The following is a 23,049-nucleotide window of genomic DNA, read 5'->3' on the forward strand; positions in this document are numbered from 1 at the left end:
CACATTTATCCTCATGGTTTTAAACCCACATGGTGAAAAGCTTTGAAGCTTTCAGACAAAATGTGAGGGAACTGCTGAGGAAGTGTAAGTAGGCAGAAGGTAATTACTCAAAGGCTGTACTTGGCCAGGACGTTCTGGAGAAAATGCAGGGGCTGTCATCCTTCCCGCCCCCACTTCCTCACCAACAGCATCTATATGCAAATCTGAGAAGCCACAACCCAAATCCCAACTTTATGGCTCTTAAAATAGGACTTTGTTTTAGTAGATAAAATGCCACAAGCTGGAGCAGCAGCACCACTTCCTGTGGTATCTAGACAGATCTTTTATTCAAGAAGTAACCCTGTCTGACCCTGAATAATAGTTGGAAAACAATCTCATATTGTTAGGAAGTTAAGAGTCATTCTGCTTACTACTTCCTTCATTCACATTATCCATAACAATCTCTTCCGATTCCCAGGCTTCTCCTTATTTGTCTTTCTCTGCCATTTTCAGGGAAATTCAGCATCTGCATGCTATGGGGACAGGAAGGTATAGCAACTGACATTATAATCTGGCCCAGAGTCAAACTTCAATCACTAATAAATTCACTCATTCTCACTTTGCTTTCAGTTCAGAAATATTAGCCAGGAAAGGAGCTTTAATGGCAAGGAAACTTAAAATGAGAGTTGTGTTTTCCATGTGTCTTTCTTATAAACCTCCAGAATGCCTAAGATTCATCTACTTTTGTGTGAAAATAGCTGTTAGCAGGAAGCTGGTCCAATACTCTAATGTCACGGACAATGATGCCATGATCACGTGAAATTCTGTGTACACCCAAGGTCACAAACCTACTTCATAAACAGCTTCTCAAGATCCTTGTACAACATTATGAATTGTTACACATAAAGATAATAAAGATGAAATTACTTTTTTTTCCCTGCAACTGATGCCAGTCTTAACAGAATAGAAATACACAAATTACAGGCTCCAGAGTTCTTATAAAAGTTTGTCACTAAAATATTGACAAAATGGCCAAGACTTTAATCAGGAAACTCGTGAATGCTCTTTTTCATTCCAAGGAGGAGAAGTTCACTCACAGTGAGTTATGCCTACCCAATCTGTGCATCGAAGGAGCAGGGTAGACACAGCCTCATAAAAGCTTTGCTAATAGCTGAGGCAAAGGAGTTGATGAAAGATAAATGGACATTCCAAGTCCTCAGCACAATGATGCCTTTTTGGTTCTTTGTGATATCCTTAGTACCTAGAACAGCACCTCACAGAGAGGAGGGCAAAAGAATGAATGAAGAACAAATGACTAAATGAATTCGAAGAATAATCAAGTACAGAGAAGAGTCAAGTATGTAGACTTGACTAAAGACTTTAAGAAGACTAGCTTGAAGAAAAAGGTTTGAGTCTGGCAGGACTTCTCAAGCAAGATTTGGAACTGGGGAATTGAACAAATCAAAATCTGTTGAAAACAAATATATTTCAAATCATGGGTTTTTCAAGAACTAATAATTTTTATGTACTATGAAGCCATTGTGTGTCTCTTTTATAACTTTAACTTCCTTTTATTTTTAAAAAATTCTGATGGAAGACTTGGTTACTTTGAAATAGGGCATAATTTTACAGCTCTCATGGGTATTTAATTTTTCTCTCATTCTCAGCCAATTATGCTTGATCTTCTTATTGGAAATGTTTCTTGTTAATCTATTTTTCATTTCTTTTTGGGCTTAAGGCAATTTTCCAATGGCAAAATCATTGCTAGAGCTGTCATTTCTTATCTCAAGTATTTATGTTTTGTATATTATAGGATGATTTTACAACTATCTTTTAACATAATATTTGGCAATTTTATCAGCTTTCCAAAGTACTTTTAAAATTCATTTTCAGTCAGTAATGCCAATTCTATCTAACATCTTACAGAAAAACTCAACCAAATTTTTTGGCCAACTCAATACTTAGAACAGTCCCAGCACTTTAAATTCATCACTTTAATATCTTAGCAAAAAACTATCAGGAATGAGGAAATGGCCAATATTTTTTGGCTCTTCCTGAATCATTAAGTTTTTAAATTTTATTTTAATATTGATATCTGAAATAAAGAGTTGAGAGATATATGCCTCTATCATTTATTATTAACTTAGTTTCTCTCTTCATTCTAACTACAGCAATGAACAGTTCAGTAGTACTGGTCGTTTAGTTTGACCTGTTGTTGTAAAGATAAAGTAGGTTTTAAAGCCAAGTTTTTCAACTTATCTTTTTTTCCGATTAACCCCCAATTCATCCTCCATGTTATCACCAATTCTCTCAAAACACAAATCAAAATGTCAGAATTTCATACTTAAAGCTTTTGAGAACTCGCCTTTGTGGTAAAGTCCAAACTGGCCTTCATTCACTCAACATGATCTGAGGGAGCCCTGTCATCCAGCAAGTTCACACAGGTATTTATCACTCTAAATATCACTTGAGCAATCCTTGCTACTTGAATTTCCCCAAATATTACATGTTCTCACTCCTCTATCTTTCCCCATGTTATTCTCTCTTCTTGGAATGCCTGTAACTATCTGGCCAACTTAATTCTCACCATTTCCTCAAGAATCATAAGTTACTTCCTCTTAGAAGAGCTCCCAGGCCAATCTAAACATTCTTCTTCTTTGCCCTCATAACCCCTGGGGCATCAGGGAATAGATGATGTGGACTTTGTCCGAGTAAAAACACATTATTTTCTTGGCCATTTTCTTACTCATCTCTCCACTAGCTGGTGAATTCCCTGATATCAAAAGAGTACACTGTTCATCTCTACGTGTTCTTACCATATATGCAGGGCTCAATAATGTTTCTTAACCACTGACTGAATGAATTAATGACCCATAGGAAAAAAATAAACCTCAGAATATGTACATCAGTTGTCCTGGATCTTGAAATATTTTCCCCAATATTAAAAAAAAAGAAAGGTCAAAATTTTATCCCATTTAGTTGTTAAACTAGACTACTGCAAAAGGAAATCCTGGAGTTGAAATAAAATGATTGCAATACCAGTGAATATAAACACAGAAAAACAATGAAAGCTTTACTAGAAAAATACTTGCTCTAATTAGAGAAAAAAAAGTGTTGTTTCTATAGAGAACTTATAGATACCTTTCAAGGACTTAATTAAAGTTAGTTATCCCGTAAACTCATTTAAAATCTCAAGGCTTTCTTTTCATTGTCATTCCTTTATTCTCAGCATGTGGCCCTGCTCAAACATGGCTACATTTGGTCATGATTGTTGTGGACCTATATTCATCTCAGCTGTGGGCAAAGGGAGGGGACCATGAGCAAATATTTGGGAGTGGCAAAGAGAGGGATCAGGATGTGCTGGGATTCAGGCAATATAAGGAACAAAGGAAGGTACAGAAGTCAGGGACAAAGGAAGAGTGGAACCAAACGCTCAGTGAGCCTTTTGCTGTGCCTAGAACTCCTGGAAAAAGTTGAGTCCCCTTGGCTGAAGAGCACAATTCCTAGGGCCTTTCTGTGTGGGTTCGTAGAGAGACCCATCTCAGCAAACCTCACCAGAAAAACAATATCTGGAACACACCATAACAAACCCTCAGTAATTAGCAGGTTATTACAGTCTATAACAACTGAAGAATCACCACGCTTCAATGAGTTCATGAAGTGAAATATAAAAAGTTTAGAAAAGGGAAAGGTTCATATAAAACATTTGTTTTTCTCTTTCTGACTTACTTCACTCTGTATAATAAGCTCTAGGTTCATCCACCTCACTGGAATTGACTCAAATGTGTTCTTTTTACAGCTGAGTAATATTCCATTGTATATATATACCACAATTTCTTCATCCATTCATTTGCTGATGGACATCAAGGTTGCTTCCACGTCCTGGTTATTGTAAACAGTGCTGCAATGAATACTGGGGTACATGTCTTTTTCAATTATGGTTTCTTCAGGGTATATACCTATTATATATGGAATCTAGAAAGATGGTACTGATAATCCTATATGCAAGGGAGCAATGGAGATGCAGACATAGTGAACAGACTTGGTGACACAGTGGGGGAAGGAGAGTGTGGCATGAATTGAAAGAGTAACATGGAAACATATATATTACCATATGCAAAATAGATAGCCAGTGGTAATTTGCCATATGACACAGGAAGTTCAAACCCAGTGCTCTGTGACAATCTGGAGGGGTGGGGTGGGGTGGGAGATGGGAGAGAGGTTCAAGAGAGAGGGGACATACATATACCTATGGTTGATTCATGTTGATGTTTGGCAGAAACCAAAACAATATTGTAAAGCAATTATCCTCCAATTAAAAATAAATAAATTAAAAACCACTCAAACCTAAAAAAAAGGGAAAGGTTATATTGTAAAGTAATTCAAAATACATACTTGAAATATAGAAAGGAAAAGATAGGGATTCATATACTTTTAGGCTTAATTTTGAGAACTCTCTAAGGTCTTTGATGGTGTCTGATAAAGGTCATGTTGTGACTACAAGCAAAAGAACATTCTGAATGCACATGAGTGTTTGTTCATTACCCAAACAAGGAAAGTGAAAAGCACAGGTGGACACAAATGCACATCAAATATAATGTTAAGAATAAATAAATAAATAAACTGTAACATTAACATCGATATAGACAGGTTTCATGGTGAATAATACCTTTACTTTCAAGCAGACTCTAATAACTCTTTAAGGGCAATTTGGACCAACAAGGCTCAAGGTAATCAAACTAAAGCCATGTGTTCTGAACTCTGCAGGACTACAGGCTTTTCAACTTGTGACATTTTCTTTAATCTCTTTCCTTCCTCTGTTCTTGATCTTTTAAATGTTATTTCCTTTTTCCCTTTATTATACATACCCTTCCTTGACTCTGTTTAATTTCAAAATCTCTAATAGTAGTATCTTCACTTTATCATAAATATTGGAAACTACAGACAGCAGAAAGCGTTCAAGATTAAGTTGACCCTATCATACTGAACACATTAATTTCCTTCTTATGAAGATGTCCCTATAAACTATATTACTGTCGTTTGTTCAAGGTTTTAAATTTTCTAATCATTTAATTTTAAAAGGAAAAATAAAATCTAATGAATTTAAAGTATACACGAAGCCTATATCAGTTGAAGAATCTATGAAGGATGGAAATAGTTTCCTGCATGGATTATATTTTTCTTGCCCTGCTAATTTGAAAGGGTCTATGATTCATTTCTATGATTCCCTGTGGTGAACATGTACGCCTCCCTAATTGTTTGAAATTCAAACCATTACGTAAGCTTCCTGTAAACTTATTTCTCTCTTTGCAATAATTTATTCTCTCATCCCATGTCTAATTAACAATGTTTCCAGGACATAAACAAAAATATTCTTTACTCTTCTCACTAAAAACTGCACAGAAATCTCTGCTGGAACCAACTCTCCACATCCTTCCTCTGGTACAGCAAGTTACCTTGGGCTGCTGGTCATCTTTTCACATAACCAACCCCTTCTCCTTAACTAGCTACAAACTCCTTGAATGCAGAGCTCAAGTCACTGTTTCGTCTTTCATTCCACTCCTCTTTGATTTTTACTGCTCTCCTCATCTGCAAGAATACAACAGATGTTCAATAAATGGTTGTTAACTGAAATAGGTCAAAACTTGGGGCACACAACATTCACACTGCATTAACTAGTGATCTGAGAGGCTGAAGGGCAGTCAGGGGATTGTATCCTGTGAGTCACAGACAGTTGAGAGGCTTGAGGTGCGAGATTAATAAACTGAGAATGGGATCCATACCTGAGGAAAACAAACCCCTGAATAGTTTTGAGAAACCATCCCTGAAGTGATATGTTCCACCAGGAGGTGGTGCTTTAGCTCAGGACCACTCCTGGCCAAGTTGCCACTTCTTCAAAAGGTGACGCTATGAACTTAGAGAGACATTTACCCAGCAATGGAACTTAGAGAAACATGAATTCTGTCATCCCAGATCTTGCTGTTGTTAGGGGAAATATAAGAAAACAAATTAGAATCTTATTTAAAGAAAAGTTTTACTTTTCTAGCAACTGTATAATCCTAGCAACAGTGTCTTCCTTTGAACCACAGGTCTTTCCTACTATACCTAGGAGGTCTCACTTTTTGATGCAAGGTGTACGTAGAGATGGCTTCTGAAAATAAATTTAATGTGGTAAGGTCTGAGTCTGCACGTGCCTACCTTTATATTTGGCAAAAATACGTTTGGCATCAATGGCAGAATATGTCTAAATGGATAAAGGTGGTAAAATGTGATTAATAAATATTAGATGTCATTTGAGGAAACAAGGGGCTTCCCTGGCGGCTCAGACGGTAAAGAATCTACGTGCAATCCAGGAGACTCAGGTTCTATCCTTGGGTCCAGAAGATCCCCTAGAGAAGGGAATGGCAACCCACTCCAGTATTCTTGCCTGGAGAATTCTATGGACAGAGAAGCCTGGAAGGCTATAGCCTATGAAGTCACAAAGAGTCAGACATGACTTAGTGACTAACACATTTTGAGTAAACAAATATGGAATGCCATTAACATTGGTATCCCTTTCCATTGATGTTTGTGTACAAATATTAAGTACACACAAGTTGCTTGTTCAAGGCTAATCAGAGGAGCAGGTCAAGTTTATTATGCTATATTATTATTATTATTATTATGCTTTATTTATTATTATTATGCTTTATTAATTAAATTCTGACTTTGTGCTATGAATCATTTGCTTCACAGGGTTAGATTAAAGGAGCTGAATTTCAGAATACAATCAACTAGAAATTCTCTTGGAAATACCCTGAAAAACTCAAAATTATGCATTAGGAGACACAGAAATAAACGAATAATTTTATAAAATGGAATCCAGGGCCTTTTCAAAATATTTAAACATCTCTAAGCTTATGGCCACACTGGATTAGAAAGAAACAAAAAATCATCTCCACGATATAAATGCTGTTTTCAAATCTACACTATCCAAGAGTCATGTAGAAACGTATAAAAAATGGGCAGTGTTTGGCTGTCTTTCCCAAGAGCACCAATAAACCAGCTCTAAACAATTCAGGAAGTGCTCCAGAGAAAGTTTCAAGCCACATTTCCTTACTATTGAGGACACTTTTTCTACCTGTCCCTAGTTACTAGATTCATTTTCTCTAATAATGAGCCAGACTCATGTTCATCATTAAAAAAGAAAGAAGGAAAAACAACCTTAATGAAGACATTTGCCTTATAAACTGCCACAATCAAAGACAGAGTTTTTCAGATGTAATTAATTATTTTTCAAGATAATTTATCTTATTAAAATATGGTAATTTACCATGGTTTCAGGTTATATGAAACCTTTCTAGGATTGAAAGCTGAAGTTAATTTCTTGCTGTAAACAGAATAATTTGAACTGAAGATATTCAGGGAGCATTTTATATTCACACAAGCACATCAAAGCTAAAACTGTTTATTCATATCCAAGGTACTTTAAGGAACCTGATGGTAACCCAGGAATCTGCATACACTTGAGTTTTGGAGTGCAAAGGGCAGATCAGAAAGGACAGAACTATCCTCCCAAAACTGATCCTAACTATGCTGGCTGCATCCTAGGCTGATAAGGACTTGGGAAGAAAGCCCTTGCAAAGATGTCATTTTTGACAACATCAGGATGCCCAAATAAAAAATCAGTGGAATTGGAGGTTTAATGAGGCACTTTGTTATTCCCTGCAATAAAAAATAGAGATGGAGTTCTTCAGGCTTAATTACCACATCTGTTATTAGGCACTTTACCGTGATTGACTGGAGTGTATGTCGGACACAGTGCCAAAAGAGCCTCCCCATGAAAGCAGCTCCTCGCTCGCTGCCTGAATGGCAGCAGCCTCTGTTACAACCAGGATTTCCACAGCCAACAATCACAGCCTGGTGTGCACAAGCCCCTGTGCCAGCTGAAGGCACTTTTCCCTGGTGCCAGTTAAGCTGGAAGCACGGCCTGGGCTGCTTGCTCTGATTTCTTTTTCTCTCTTTCAAATGGTAGACTCCATTTATACCATGCTCACCTGAGGCCCATGATAAACAACAGGCCCAGTGGGGAGAGGAAGGAGCAGGGCAAGACCAGGAGGGCCCAGCTCTAGCTCCGTTGTGGTCCTACCTGCAGCCACTCACGTTAGGAGCTCTGATGGAATCCTGCCGATGAAGTGCATTTACTAGTTACCGAGCTAATCATGACTTGAAAACATGAATCTAATGTGCAAAACCAGGATGCTGCTTTCTCAGGACCTCAAGATCCTTGGATGCCTTCTGCCCTACGAACCAATCACCAAATTGGATTTTAGGAACTTATCATCTCATTCTGTAATTTTTGCGAGCCCATGGATTGTAGCTGCACCCCCCGCCCCCCCCCCCCCCCCCCCCGCCCCCGGCTCCTCTGTCCATGGAATTCTCCAGGCAAGAATACTGGAGTGAGTTGCCATTTCCTTCTCCAGGGTATCTTCCAGACCCAGGGATCAAACTTGGGTCTCCTGCACCGCAGGCAGTTTCTTTATCATCTGAGCCATTGGGGATTTCTAACATATATATTAGAGAAACTTAAAGCCACCTCTCTGTGTCCCCAGTAAAGCTGTTCACTGATTCTTCCAAGTCTGTGTATGGAGGTAAGTGGGCATCTACTAATTAAACTGCATTTCATTTGAAAACAGCTGCCTTTTAAAAATATGCCATCCTTCAACTTAAAACTGCAAAAATCCAGACACCCACAGCTCTCTGTATCTCTAAATCAAATTACTGTGCAGGCAGAAGCACTGGGACAATTATTAGCACAGAAAATCATTCTTCAGACCAGACATACAAGCAGGAAATCTCTTACCCAAACACATGCCAGGTAGGGAAACAAACAAACACTCGCCTAACCAGAGTTGTCTAAAGTAAACAATGGCCCAGTGCTAGAGAAGTCGTGACATATGGTTGTAACGTAAGAGATGAGAAAAGACTACAATATATATACCTTGTAAATGTTCTTCTGGAACAATCAGGTATAAAGAAGAATATCCTTGAGGCCTTCTCTCTGTGTGTTTAATTTGCTCTTAGAGGATGAGATTGTGTAAATTTATGATGCACACCCCTCCCCAGGTGCATTTTTATACCAAGCAATACCCATGGTGTTTTGGGTGTGTGGTTACTCTCAGTGGTGATCTGTGCATAGACTATAACTCAGAAATAACAGTGAGTCAACTATGAGAAGTTGGCAAGCAGGAAAAGGACTTTCTACTCTATTAGAAAGATCAGAGAAGCATTTAATAAAAATAAAAGGGATGTATGGTTTTCCAAAAAGGAATGAACATTGATAAAAGTCATTGACTATACATTTGGAGGCATTTCAGATATGACATTTTCTCTGCCTTGGGATGGAGACTGTCAGTTCCCTAGAGGTTCACCCATAACGCCTGCCCACTTTTCAGCAATTTTTTCACCTTGTGAGGGGAGGGAGGAAACGGGCTCCAGGAAACAGATCTCAGACTTCTCAGACAAATAGCAGTCCAGTTTAGTGTCACACACTTCCTGCAAGTCATGATTGCTGAAGAGCCCTCTCACATTCCCCAGACTTCTGAAACGCGGCCTTTCTCTCCTCAATCCCCATAATATAAATGATTGAGGCTCTTTTTAAACTAAGCCTTTCCCTTATTCTCTTTTCTGTTTATCCACAATGAGCCTTTGTGATCCCCTAAGAAAAGAAGAGAGATAGTCGAGCAGGGCCGAAGTGGAATCAACCAATTCTGAAATTATATAAAGGCTACTCTGCCAGCAACAACAAAAAGAGAGTGATTTCAAAACAACGTTCATTCCAAAGATAAAATTATACAAATAATGGTTTTTGTGGTAGTCCAGAGACAGAAGCTACACATTAAAATACCTAAAAGCAATTTGGCAATAATTTCTTAGATATGATACCAAAAGCACAAGCAACAAAAGAAAAACGAGTTAAACTGGACTTCATCAAAATTAAAAACTTTGCTTTTTAATCAAAGGAACATTAGCAACAGAGAAAGGCAACCCACACAATGGGAAAAATATTTGCAAATTATATATCTGATAAGGGATCAATATCCAGACTATTAAAAAACAAAGACTCCAACAAAAAATAATTTAATTAAAAATGGGCAAAGAACTTGAATAGACATTTCTTTAAAGAAGATACAGTATTGGCCAATATGCACAGGCAAAAGTGTTCAACATCACTAATCACTAGGAAAATGCAAACTGAAACAATGAGATACCCCTCCACATCCATTAGGATTGCTATTATCAAAACATAAAAAACCAGAAAATAACAAGTATTGGTAAGGATGAGAAGAATTTGGAAATGTGTGCACTGTTGGTGGGAATGCAAAACACTGTGCTGCTGTGGAAAACAGTATGGCTATTTCAATTAACTAAATAAATTAAACATGAAATTACCATATGATACAATTCCACTTCTAGGTATATATGCTAAAAGATTTGAAAGGAGTGACTCAAACAGATTTGTAGACCAATGTTCATAACAGAATTATGCACAATATCCAAAAAGTAGGAGTAATACAAATGTCTATTAATGGATAAATGGATAAACAAAACGCAGTATATTTATACAACGGAATATTATTCACCCTTAAAAAAGGATATTCTGACACATCCTAAAACAGGAAGGAAACGAAGACATCAAGCTAAGTGAAACAAGCCACACACAGAAGCATAAATATTGTATGACTTCCCTTATATTAGGTACCTAGAGTAGACACCTTGGTAGCCATAAAGTATAGAATGGTGGTTGCCAGGGGCTGGGGTCACAGGGACATCAGTATTTGCTATTTAATGGGTGCAGAATTTCCATCTGGGAAAATGAAAAAGTTCTGCAGATGGTGGTGGCGATGGTTGCACAACAACAGGAGTAAACTTAATGCCACAGAACAGTACACTTAAAAATGGCAAACATTACACCTCTTTTATCACAATTTAAAAATAGAAATAACTAGAACTAAGCCAAGTTCTAAGGAGTGAGTAACAAATACCTGCCCAAGAGGTAGGGACTTCTTGTTTGCTTCTTTTCTTTTTTCACCTGTCTGCATGATTTAAACACACATTGTGCATTCTTCCACAGATCATGGGACTGTAAGCCAGTCACTAGAACTCAAGGGCGGAAGGAGGGAAACGTTAGTAACACGATAACAACGGAGTGATCCTGTGCCAGTTCAGTGCCACCACTGCCTTCTCTGCAGGATTGGGGTGCAAAATCTCCCCTCTCTGCTCTCCTAGAGAGCTCTAAACAGAAGACGATTTCTCCGGAACCCACCATCAGAAGCCAAAATAGACAATTTAGTGCGCTCTCTCAGCTTTAAGCAAATGGAAAGCAAAGGGCATCTAACATTTTGAAGCCCCTGTGCCTGTCAGAATCCCAGCTCTCTACCCCTGTCTGCCTGAATTCAAAACTCCATTCGCTTGTTTAACTTGGAATGAATGGACTTAGGGATGCAGACTGATGTGCCCATCTTACTTTCTCGGAGAAGTTATTAGGAATTTGAGGTTAAAACCGAGTAACTTGCCTTCCTCGATTTCAATTCCAAATTCCTCCACTTGGATTTTCTGGGTCAAAACAAAGTAGCTTTGCTTTGGAGTTTTATTTCCCTCCGCCCCCGCCAACTCGTCTAATAACTAATGAAGTTAAGATGACACAAAACAATGCTTTTTTGAGTACAGAATGCACATCTCAATCCCTTCTGGCAGGTACTCCTACAGACCAGTTGTTATTTATAATACCTATAAGGGAGAGAGGAGATTAAAAGATCAAGTCCCATTGCACTTCCCCACAAAGCCAGCCACAGCTGTATCGGAGCTTCGGAGCAACTGGTCGGCAAGGAGACAGCAAGCCTTCTGTTGTCCTGTAGGGTCTGTTCAGGTCACTGCATGTGGCATGGATTAGACAGTCCCAGTTCTCTGTTACCCAGAGGGGCAGGACTGGCCTTTCTACTCCACACTCCTGAACTAGGGCTCTGTGCCGTCACCAGACACTCTCTTCACAGTCTCTTGGGGAACAGTAGCAGATATCAGATTTTAAACGCTAACTATCTTTTCTTCTTCTTTTTTTAATGTATGCGTAGATTCTTAAAAAGAGAAACAGAAAGCACATTTGTACCCATTTTTCCTGAAGATCTGTCACAATGGAGTGGAAGAAAATACATCCATCATGGATAGAAGAAGGTAGTTTAGATTTGGTGTCATGTTAGCCATAACTGAGGACTTTGCTAAAGTTGTGCTTTAAGTTCCACATGTCGGGGCCCAGCTGTGCAGTAACCAGAGGCAGTACAGAGGAAGAGTCCCCAGGAAGGCAGCCGTGCCCAGACTCATACCAGGCTCCTCCAGGGCAGAGAAGGGATGAGGAGCAAGCTCTGTGAGCCACACAATCATGCTTCCTCCATTTGGTGTCAAGCCTCGTGGACAGCTCTGCTCACTGCCAGCACTGAGCCCTCACCCACCTTAGTCTCACCCGCACGTTCAGCCGTACCCTGCACTCCAGAGTCGCCCCAGAGGCTTCCTGGTCAAGGTCATGGAATTGCAAAGGACCTTTTTGACCTCTTCATCTCATAAATAAGAAATCAGGCATAAGACAGTTTTTTAGGTGCCTAAGATCAAACAGTGGCGGATTTAGGTCTCAAGTCAAGAGGTCCAGGCTCCAGATGCGTTCATTGATCATCCTACTATTCTGGACCACCTAGTAGAGCTCTGAGCATGCTCCCGTACTCTAGAAGTATTTGCTTATTTCACTCAAGGCCATGCAAGCGTGTGTATATGTCTGTGTTAGTTGCTCAGTCATGTCCAACTCTTTGCAACCCCATGGACTGTAGCCCACTAGGGTCCTCTGTCCTTGGGATTTCCCAGGCAAGAATACTGGAGTGGGTTGCCATTCCTTTTTCCAGTGTGTGTGAAGATAGATAGATAGACAGATACAGATTAGCGACGCTCATCTTGAGATTCACATCACTGTGTATGCTTTTCATTGGCACCAAGAGGAGAAAGCACAAAAAACTACCTCAAAGTGATACAATTCTAAAAGTGGGCAGCAACACTCATGAGTAATGCTGGAATTTCAAACTTGGGTGATTCCACCACCTCCCACAAGTCAGCATGAAGTACATTTAAGGTAAAGCTTGAACCAAATCAATGAAGTGAAACTCTTACAAGTCCCTCTCTCTTTAAACAATTTTGCTTCCTCTGGACTTCTATCCCTTAACTGTGGGGTTCCCACTGGGCCTTCAACAATGATCCTGGGGCCTGACTCTGACCGCCCACAGGCATCTTCCCTTTCCCAGCCGCTCAGCCGCCAATAACTCCAGCACACAAAGAACGAGCGGGACGGCCACTGCACACGGCTTTTTCTCTGTGCGCACCGAGTCAAAGCCTGGCAGAGGTCACCTCACATCTCAGAGAAGAGGCCACAGAAGAAAGCTCACTGTGGTTCCCCTTAGGTCTGCTCTGCCTCGAGTCTTCCTTGTGAAGGATCCGACTCCTCGACAGACGGCGGAGCCGCTTTTGTTTTAAAGAACTGGGTCTTAGAACTCAGTGACAAAACTCGCCTGGCCTCCAAAGCCCCGTGTTTACTGACTGACACTTTGTTCTGCAAATCTGCCTGCCAGGCTGTGGTTGCCATTCTCCTCAGCAGCATAGCCTGACACCTTCCCCAACAAAGGAAACAGACCGGGCACGGCAGCCACCCAGCCATGAAAACACCACGGTCTCCACATGCGCCAAGGAAGGAATCTACATGCCACTGGGGCCCTAACGACACGTCCTCGTTTTCACACACAGTACAACCTAGCCAAGAAATGAAAAATGCTCTTTCAAATTCTCCCAACTATGCAAGAGCTTCCTCAGATCAAGCTATGAGAAATCCTTCAGGGATAGGGAGCGTCCCTGTCTGCCCCACCTGAACTCTACAAATTCAGAAAGAATAGAGTTTTGTCCTTTAGGGAGGGGGCCACACATAAGTACCCACTTCAAATTCTAACAGTGAATTTAGGGGATCACTTTCAGAAGCTCTCTGGATGTCATAACAACACAATATCCTCAATCAAAGACAATTACACTGGAAGGTGACAACTGGACCTAGAGAGTTAGCTTATAGGATGATGATCACCATCATAAAAATTACTCTACAGCAATGATGGGCTGCGGGGAGGCCCGCCAAACGATCCCCAGTGGCTGCACAAACAAAACTACAAAGCATCATTTGCATCCTGCCTTGAAAAAACAAGGCCAGGATTTTTTTTTCCTGCCCTACCTTGGCAGAGCTCCACATCATAAGCTTTTTGCTTTTGTTTTTGAACAGTAGGAAAAAAGTGCCTTTGCTCAAGGCGGGTCTTCACCAAAATAAAAGTAGACCATCTGGCTAGCTGTCCTGAGGAACTCTCTGCACTTGAGGCCTTGCCTGGGCTCAGGCAGAGTTCTCACTCTTTTGGAAGGAGGAGGTCTTCTCAGTGGAAGGATCCACCTGACCTCTCCTGGCCCAGGGGAGGTGCTGTGTGGCTGGCACAGCCTCCATTACTGACCCTCCCTTCACACTCTCACCACTTTAATTTCTCCACCTCCTATGAAAGGCTAGCTAGGAGGTCAACTGTTCAAAACCTGAAAGTCCAAAGCACAAATTGTCCACCCCTTCCCTCACCTCGCATCCTTCAGACGATGGTTCTCACTCACTCTTGACTATTCACCACGCATTAGCATCTCCACTAGAGGAAAGAGGAGGTCTTGGAGAAAGTTTTTCATCAAGCAATGATGCTACCTTGCGGCCTCACTGGGGTACAGTGGGAGACAAGGGCAAGATTGTCCATTCAGTAGGATGGAGGGTCAGGTTCTCTTCTTCATGTTATTCCTCTATACCCATAGTTCTGAATGATCTCAAAATTAGTCAAGCCCACAAATGCTTGAGTTCCTATTCTACGAAAGAAAGAAGGAAAGGAAGGCAAGAAGAAGGAGGGAGGGAGGAAAAAATTAAGGGAAGGAATGGGAAGAAAAAAAGAAAATGTTTACATGTCTTGGTCTGCTCAGGCTACCATATCAAAATACCACAGACTGGGTGACTTAACAATATACAGTTATTTCTCATAGTTCTGGAAGTGCAAGATCAAGGTGCTGGCCAATTCAGGCTCAGGGAGAACTCTCTGCCTGACTTGCAGATGGCCCCCTTCTCACTGTGTCCTTCCATGATGGAAAGAGAGTTCTAGGGTCTCCTCCTCTTCTAATAAGGACACCAGCTCTACATGACCAGGGCCCCATGTTATGACCTCATTTAATCTTCATCACCTCCTCCCAGGTCCCATCTCCATATACAGTCACACTGAGGGGACAGGATTTCAACAGATGAAGAGACACAGCTAAGTCCATGGCATTATGCCTGACCATTTGGGGACTGCATGGTAAACCAGACATATCCCATGTGCTCAGGAAATTTATATTCTAGAATTAATTTATGCTAAAAGCATAGGGTTCTCAAACTTTACACAGTCTTTTCCCACAAGCTCCAAGGATTACTTTTAGAAATATTCCAAGAAGGTACCTTCTGATGGGGGACGGGGGCTGGCTATTTTACTCTAATTCACAGAAAGGGCCACAGAAGCACAGAGAGCTGAGGCAGCCTGGGCCCTTGTGATGAGGTAACACAAAGAAAGTAAACTCAAAGCGTGCCTCTTTCTCCAGAGGGAGACTGGATACCATAAGGCACCAACCACATTCCTTATCACTAGACTTCTAATACTGAAAGGACAGAATCTCTCAGGCCAAGATGTACAAAAATACTTCGTGATTCAGATTGTAGAAGGAACATTATTTGGAAACTTTTGTCCAAACCAAGATCAGAACTGTAGCTTGTTAGAGAGAGGAGCTCTGCTGCTTTCCTGAATTCTGAAGGAAGAGTTTCTATGCTTATTGATTCAACAAGTTCAATATCCAAAATAGTACAGCATATGAAAGACAGCCTAGACCTGAGGTGCAACACACCAGGATTCCACAACAGTCTCACTGAATTAAAAATGGCAGTGACCTCGACAAATCCTTGAGTAGAAATTAATCAATCCAATACAATCAAGTAAAACTTACTGAGTGTTTACTATATACCAGATAGGTTGTAAGTCTTTTCCATTTATCATCTCAATTAATCCTCATGACAGCTCTCTGAGAAAGTTAATATTATCCCTACTTAATTGATAAAGAAACTGAAGTCTGGAGTAATTGGCTCATAGTGATACATCTAGTAAACACGGAGCAGGCCAGGATTCAAACCCAGGTAGTCTGGTTCTAGAACCCACACTTTCAGCCATATTATAGCACAACTTGTGCCTTAGCTTTTCAACTACAGCGGTCCACTGGACAGAGTGATCAATGTTTGAAATGTCTAACTAGAATGTAAGTCCAAGAAGGCAGAGACCTTGCTTATCTTAGGTAATGCATAGAAAATTTCATGGAACATAATAGGTGTGCCATGAATATTTATTAAATAAATAACAGATTGTATTAGATTTAGTGAAATTACTGTATTAGTTTCCTTACTGTCTTCCCCATTTTTATGTCATTTTCTACTCCTGTCAGCAATGATAACCTTTTAATAATCACTGCCTAGTGAATTTAAGTAGCTTTCAAAGATTTCCCAACTTGGCTCCAACCTCCTGCAACTTTATTTCTTGGTATCTCCATTAACAGACACGCCACTCTGGCCATCTCTGCCTGCCTCTGTTCCTTCCCTCACCCACTCTCACCCAGCCCTGAATTTCTATCAACTGGGTTACTCTCTCCCTCTTCTCCATTACAGGATGCTCACTTATCTTTCAAAGTCCCATCTCTTCTAAGAAGCCTTCTCAACAAATCCACAGGGATCTCTTCCTCTTCTGAGACAGGTTCACTTAGAACATATCACCTGCTTCCTTATTCTTTCCTGTCCCCACAGACTGGCAGTGCTGAGGGCAGGTACCAGGCCTTGACATGTTGAATATCCTCTCCAACATGCAGCAAAGACTTGGCTATTCAGACACATCATGAAGAGAGATCAACTGACTGATACATCTCATCTAAAGGCAAAACATTTGCTCATTTCTTTTTAATAAAGGCCAAAAATACAATTGAAGTAAAATCCACATGATGTAAAATTCATCATTTAACCACACTGTATCACCATCACCCCCATATACTTCCAGAACATTTCATCACCCCAAAAAGAAATCCTGTATGACCCAATCACCCAATCACTGTTCACTCTCCTCCTATAAGCCTCTTGCAAGCATTAATCTACTTTTTAGCTCCATGGATTTGCCTGTGCTTGACATTTCATACAAATGAAATCATACAACATGTAGCCTTCATGTCTGGTTTCTTTCACGAGCATTATGTTTTCAAGATTCATCCATATCCTAGCATGTGTCATACTTTATTCCTTTTTAGGGATGAATAATATTCCATTGTATAGAGATATGACATTGTGTTTATCCAGTCTCCAGTCATCAGTTGGTGGGCATTTGGGTTGTTTTCAGCTTTTAGTTTTTGTGAATAATGCTGCCACATGTTTTTGTTCAAATTCCTCTTAAGTCTGCTCACATCCTACTAGGAAAGAACAAATTCAATGACTAAAAGTGCTAGTTGCTAAGTCGTATCCAACTCTTTGCAACCCCATAGACTATAGCCCACCAGGCTCCTTTGTCCATGCGATTCTCTGGGCAAGATACTGGAGTGGGTTGCCATTTCCTTCTCCAGGGGATCTTTTGGACCCAGGGGTCCACCCTGGGTCTCATGCATTGCAGGAAGATTCTCTACTGTCTGAGCCAAAGCCCCTGGTTCTGTAGTAGAGATAAATAACTTTTCTCTTAGTAAAATACTATTATCATTAAAAAAATATTCAGGTCCATGAGCAAATTTAATTGTTGCTGTATTCCACAATATTTTGAATTCCTTATTGTTTATATCATAGTATATCATAGGCCATATTTTCTAACTTCTGTATTTAATTAATACAATCATACTTAAGCACAAGGGTAATTCTTTCATAAAATCATAAGCAAACCTTATTCCTAGACATGTTAATTATTCTTTCCTATTTTAACATTATTTGGTGTTAAACAATAACTAAGTTTTATTGAGAGCTTACTATGTACCTACATAACACCTTTTGAAGTATATACTGTTAGCATTTCACAGGGGTTGAAAAGAGGCTTAGAGAAGATAAGTAGCCTGCCAAGGTCACAAGGGTTTGGGCTGGAGATCGGACCCTCACCAGGGTTATCACATTTCATATAGTAAATGACAAGGTCAGCGAGGAGTAGACCCCGACCATCAAAGTCTTGTCTCCTCGCTCATGACTTTAATCAAACATGTTTGCATAAATCAACAGTTCACCTTTAAGCCCAATGCCCAAAGAAAGTGTACAGAATGGATACTCAAACCTCTCACAGATGTGCTAGAACCATTTCAAAGCCAACAACTCCAAAATCTCCTTCAGGAATAAAAAAAAAAACAAAAAACTATTTTTTCCATCTGAGTCTACCAGTTGAGTGTGGTAACAGCAAGTTAGGATGTTCCATAGGTACATGGGACAATCCACACTGATGATGAACAATGTCTTCTAGACAGAAAAAGGACCACAGGGCCCCCATATGCTGGAAACATCGTTTTGCTCATAGGGCCATTCCACCATCACAGGTATTGCTCCTGGAGCTCACTGTGCAGCTCAGGAAGTGATGGCTGAGAAAAGTGAGAGAGGTGAGCCAACACCTCATCTTACTATTTTCCAGTTAGAAAAATGAAAGAATTAAATGAAAGCATTTCAATACTAGACTTTGGGAGAGATATTATCTAAAGATTCAGGAAAACATCCATGCCCCAGAGTTGCTCTCTGATTTTTCCTGACAGATTACAATGAACAGAAGAAGAGTGGAAAGCAGAAAGGGGAAGGTTTGCTAGCTGATCAACTTGGAGGGGTGATTTTGTTTTAGATTCTGAAGAGTGGGGCTCTGCTGACACTGCTGACCCCTTAGGCACTGGATTTGCTGCCTGGAAAAGTACAACAATCAACTGTGATGGTGCTGGTCTGTTGCTTTCTGACACACAGCTCTTCTGGCTATGGAAGTAAGGGCAAATTAAAGGATGTTTAAAGCCTTTGACTGTGTGGATCACAATAAACTGTGGAAAATTCTGAAAGAAATGGGAATACCAGACCATCTGACTGTCTCTTGAGAAACCTGTATGCAGGTCAGGAAGCAACAGCTAGAACTGGACATGGAACAACAGACTGGTACATCAAGACTGTATATTGTCACCCTGCTTATTTAACTTATATGCAGAGTACATCATGAGAAACACTGGGCTGGAAGAAACACAAGCTGGAATCAAGATTGCCAGGAGAAATATCAATAACCTCAGATATGCAGATGACACCACCCTTATGGCAGAAAGTGAAGAAGAACTAAAGAGCCTCTTGATGAAAGTGAAAGAGGTGAGTGAAAAAGTTGGCTTAAAGCTCAACATTCAGAAAACTAAGATCATGGCATCTGGTCCCATCACTTCATGGGAAATAGATGGGGAAACAGTGGAAACAGTGGCAGACTTTATTTTGGGGGGCTCCAAAATCACTGCTGATGGTGATTGCAGCCATGAAATTAAAAGACGCTTACTCCTTGGAAGGAAGGTTATGGCCAACCTAGATAGCATATTTAAAAGCAGAGACATTACTTTGCCAACAAAAGTCCGTCTAGTCAAGGCTATGGTTTTTCCAGTGGTCATGTATGGATGTGAGAGTTGGACGGTGAAGAAAGCTGAGCGCCGCAGAATTGATGCTTTTGAACTGTGATGTTGGAGAAGACTCTTGAGAGTCCCTTGGACTGCTAGGAGATCCAATCAATCCATCCTAAAGGAGATCAATCCTGGGTGTTCATTGGAAGGACTGATGTTAAAGCTGAAACTCCAATACTTTGGCCACCTCATGCGAAGAGTTGACTCATTGGAAAAGACCCTAATGCTGGGTAGGATTGGGGGCAGGAGGAGAAGGGGATGACAGGATGAGATGGTTGGATGGCATCACTGACTCGATGGACATGGGTTTGGGTAGACTCCGGGAGTTGGTGATGGACAGAGAGGACTAGCATGCTGCAATTCATGGGGTTGCGGAGAGTGGGACACGACTGAGCGACTGAACTGAACTGAAAGTTTCAGGCCCCCTTAGCCCCTCCAAGACCCAAATTTTGTGACAGTTGGAAATCTGAGTTTAGTGTTTTCCATCACTGTTACAGCTATAATTCTATATTACATATGATGCTTTAAAAGTTTTTCAAACTTTTTACTGAAGTATAAAATATATATCACAAATGTATACAAATCAAAATAAAATAGCTCAAAACATTTTCATCAACTGAACACATCCATTTACCCTGCCCCCAAGGGGCTTTCCAGGTGGCTCAGAGGGTAAAGAATCTGCCTGCAATGCTGGAGACCTGGGTTCAATCCCTGGGTCAGGAAGATCTCCAAGAGAAGAGAATAGCAACCCACTCCAGTATTCTTGTCTGAAGAATTCCATGGTCACAAACAGTCAGACACAACTGAGTGACTAACAATTTCACTTTTTAGGTGAGCATGGCCCTGCCCACCAGAGCAAGACCCAGTTTCCCCCACAGTCAGTCCCTCCCGTTAGGAAGCTTGCAAAAGTCTCTTATCTTTATGCATCAGAGGGCAGACAGAAGAAGCAAGAACTATAATCCCATACCTCCAGAACAAAACCCACAACCACAGAAAGCTAACCAAAATGATCACATGGATCACAGTCCTGTGTAACTCAATGACGCTATGAGCCATGCCATGCAGGGCCACCCAAGATGCATGGGTCATGATGGCGAGTTCTGACAAAACAGGGTCCACTGGAGAAGAGAATGGCAAACCATGTCAGTATTCTTGCCTCGAGAACCCCATCAAAAGTATGAAAAGGCAAAAAGATATGACACCAGAAGTGAGTTTGATCTAACTCCAAGAGATAGTGAACGACAGGGAAGCCGGGCGTGCTGCAGTTGACGGGGTTGCAAAGAGTCAGACACAACTTAGTGACTGAACAACAACAGATTAAACAGAACAATATGAGCATTTCAGAAGCCCTCCTTGGCCCAAGCTTTAATCCTAACACAAAAATAAGTCCCAGAAAGCACACTGTGCCTAAAAAGTGCATTTAGCATCCAATGTGCTCCTTGGGACATGAGCACATCACTGGTGTATTTTTTCAGCACAAGCAGCATCTACACAGAACTTCAAGCAGAGCACAGTACGTATCCCTCGCAGTACCGAGGGGCGAGCCTCTCTAAATCACAGGAATGGAGCCAAATTAACAGGCCTAATGACAACGAATTGAGAATTAATTAACTAATCAGGAGCGTGTTGAATACAATTCTTCTGCCACCTGCAAAGAACAGTCTCCTCTTCCCCTTCTCCACTTCAAAGGCATCTCTATCCTTGGTAAAAAACCAAATATCCACTTAGTAAAGGATAAACATACTGCAAGGGGGTGGGGGAGTGGAAACATGAATAAATAAACCACTTGCCTCTCTGCAATCCACTTGCTTCTCCTCCTTTAATGGACTCACAATGATAGTCTGTAATCAAGGTGCCGCGATGGACTCAATTACAAGAAGCTCTAAGTGACCTCAAGCGAGTCATGTATTGCTTTCTCCTGGGTACCAGCCTCCTTTAGCCTGATACTCCCAGTCAGAAAACCTCTTATCTCAGACACAAAAGGATTCCTACAGCCACTGAGCAGCAGCTGCCTGAACACTGTGTAAATGGGCTCTCCACAGCCTATCACACCCAGGAAAGGCTTCCGCCATTCGGCCTCACTCAAGGCTGTACTCTTTGCCTAACTGGGGGAAAAAAAAAAACAGCCACCTACAAATATCCACAGGAACAAGGGACTGAGTTTCCCTTTAAAAGAAACCCAGAGGCAAAGGCTGAATAAATGACATACTTTTTCATAAATCGGACTAAAAGAACAATCCTGTGTGAAAAGTCCATGACCTTTCCTGAGGCTATGACCTTGAGTTTGAATCTTTTTCTGATGCAAAGAATGTACCCAGTTGTTGGGCTCTGGATTAGATCTTTACAGGAAGTTTACAACCCTTTCCCTTCAGGGCTAGAATCCAGTCTGGAAGTTGGGGGTGAGAAATGGTATCTACCAAACTTCTGGGGAGTCCCCCAACCTCATAACTGTCCTAACATATCAATAATTTTCTAATGCATTTAACTGTATTTCAATCTCACAAGATTCTCAGCTTCTAGTTTAGAAGCTGATATTAGTTTAATATTAATCAGATATTAGTTTAATATCTGAATCTAGACTTGGAGAGAAAATTTTAATACATCATATACATGGTGATCATAACACAGAACAAAGATCTGAGATCACACGCCTTGATTTAGGTCGGATCAGATTCTTGTCTTTGATGAAGCTGGGGAAAAGAGGCCCAGAAATGTACCTTTGCGTATCATGGACTGAGGAACATCTCACATTTTTGAAATCAGTAATAAAATCTTTCCATAAGAGAAGTCACTGGGTGTAGCAGGAAACAACTCTTCTTTGGCCAGATATCAGCTGGGGGTTCTAACAGACTTGTGTCCCTTTAATGCCATGTCATGTGTGTCCAGTTGCTCAGTCGTGTCAGACTCTTTGTGACCCCATGGACTGTAGCTCACCAGGCTCCTCTGTCCATGGGATTTCCCAAGCAAGAATACTGGAGTGGGTTGCCAGTTCCTTCTCCAGGGGATCTTCCGGACCCAGGGATCAAAACTGCATCTCCCGTGTCTCCTGCATTGGCAGGCAAATTCTTTACCACTGCACTACCTGAGATGATCTTAATGCCATGTCTCATACCCCCAAACCAGCAGATTAATGATGCTTCCACAAAATTACTTTCTTCTTTCCCAAATCCTACATCTGACACATTGCTGCAAGTAGTTTAACTGTGGAAGGCCTTGACCTCCTTTCTTTGTCTCTCTGATTTAAGTGTGTCTGTTTCCTTGGGGCTACCAAGCTCAGTTGGATGGCTGGCCAGA

At 40.8% G+C, this 23,049-nt stretch overlaps 1 protein-coding gene across 6 annotated transcripts in view; it reads right to left on the reverse strand.

Annotated features, from left to right (window-relative positions):
- The window catches only part of MEGF10 (multiple EGF like domains 10), a 536,959-nt gene that overhangs the window by 139,112 nt on the left and 374,798 nt on the right, over positions 1-23,049 (reverse strand). The window lies entirely within an intron of this gene.

The sequence above is a fragment of the Giraffa tippelskirchi genome, chromosome 6 (genome assembly GCF_054371585.1).
Source record: "Giraffa tippelskirchi isolate mGirTip1 chromosome 6, T2T-mGirTip1v1.2.pri, whole genome shotgun sequence".
Taxonomy (NCBI): Eukaryota; Metazoa; Chordata; class Mammalia; order Artiodactyla; family Giraffidae; genus Giraffa; species Giraffa tippelskirchi.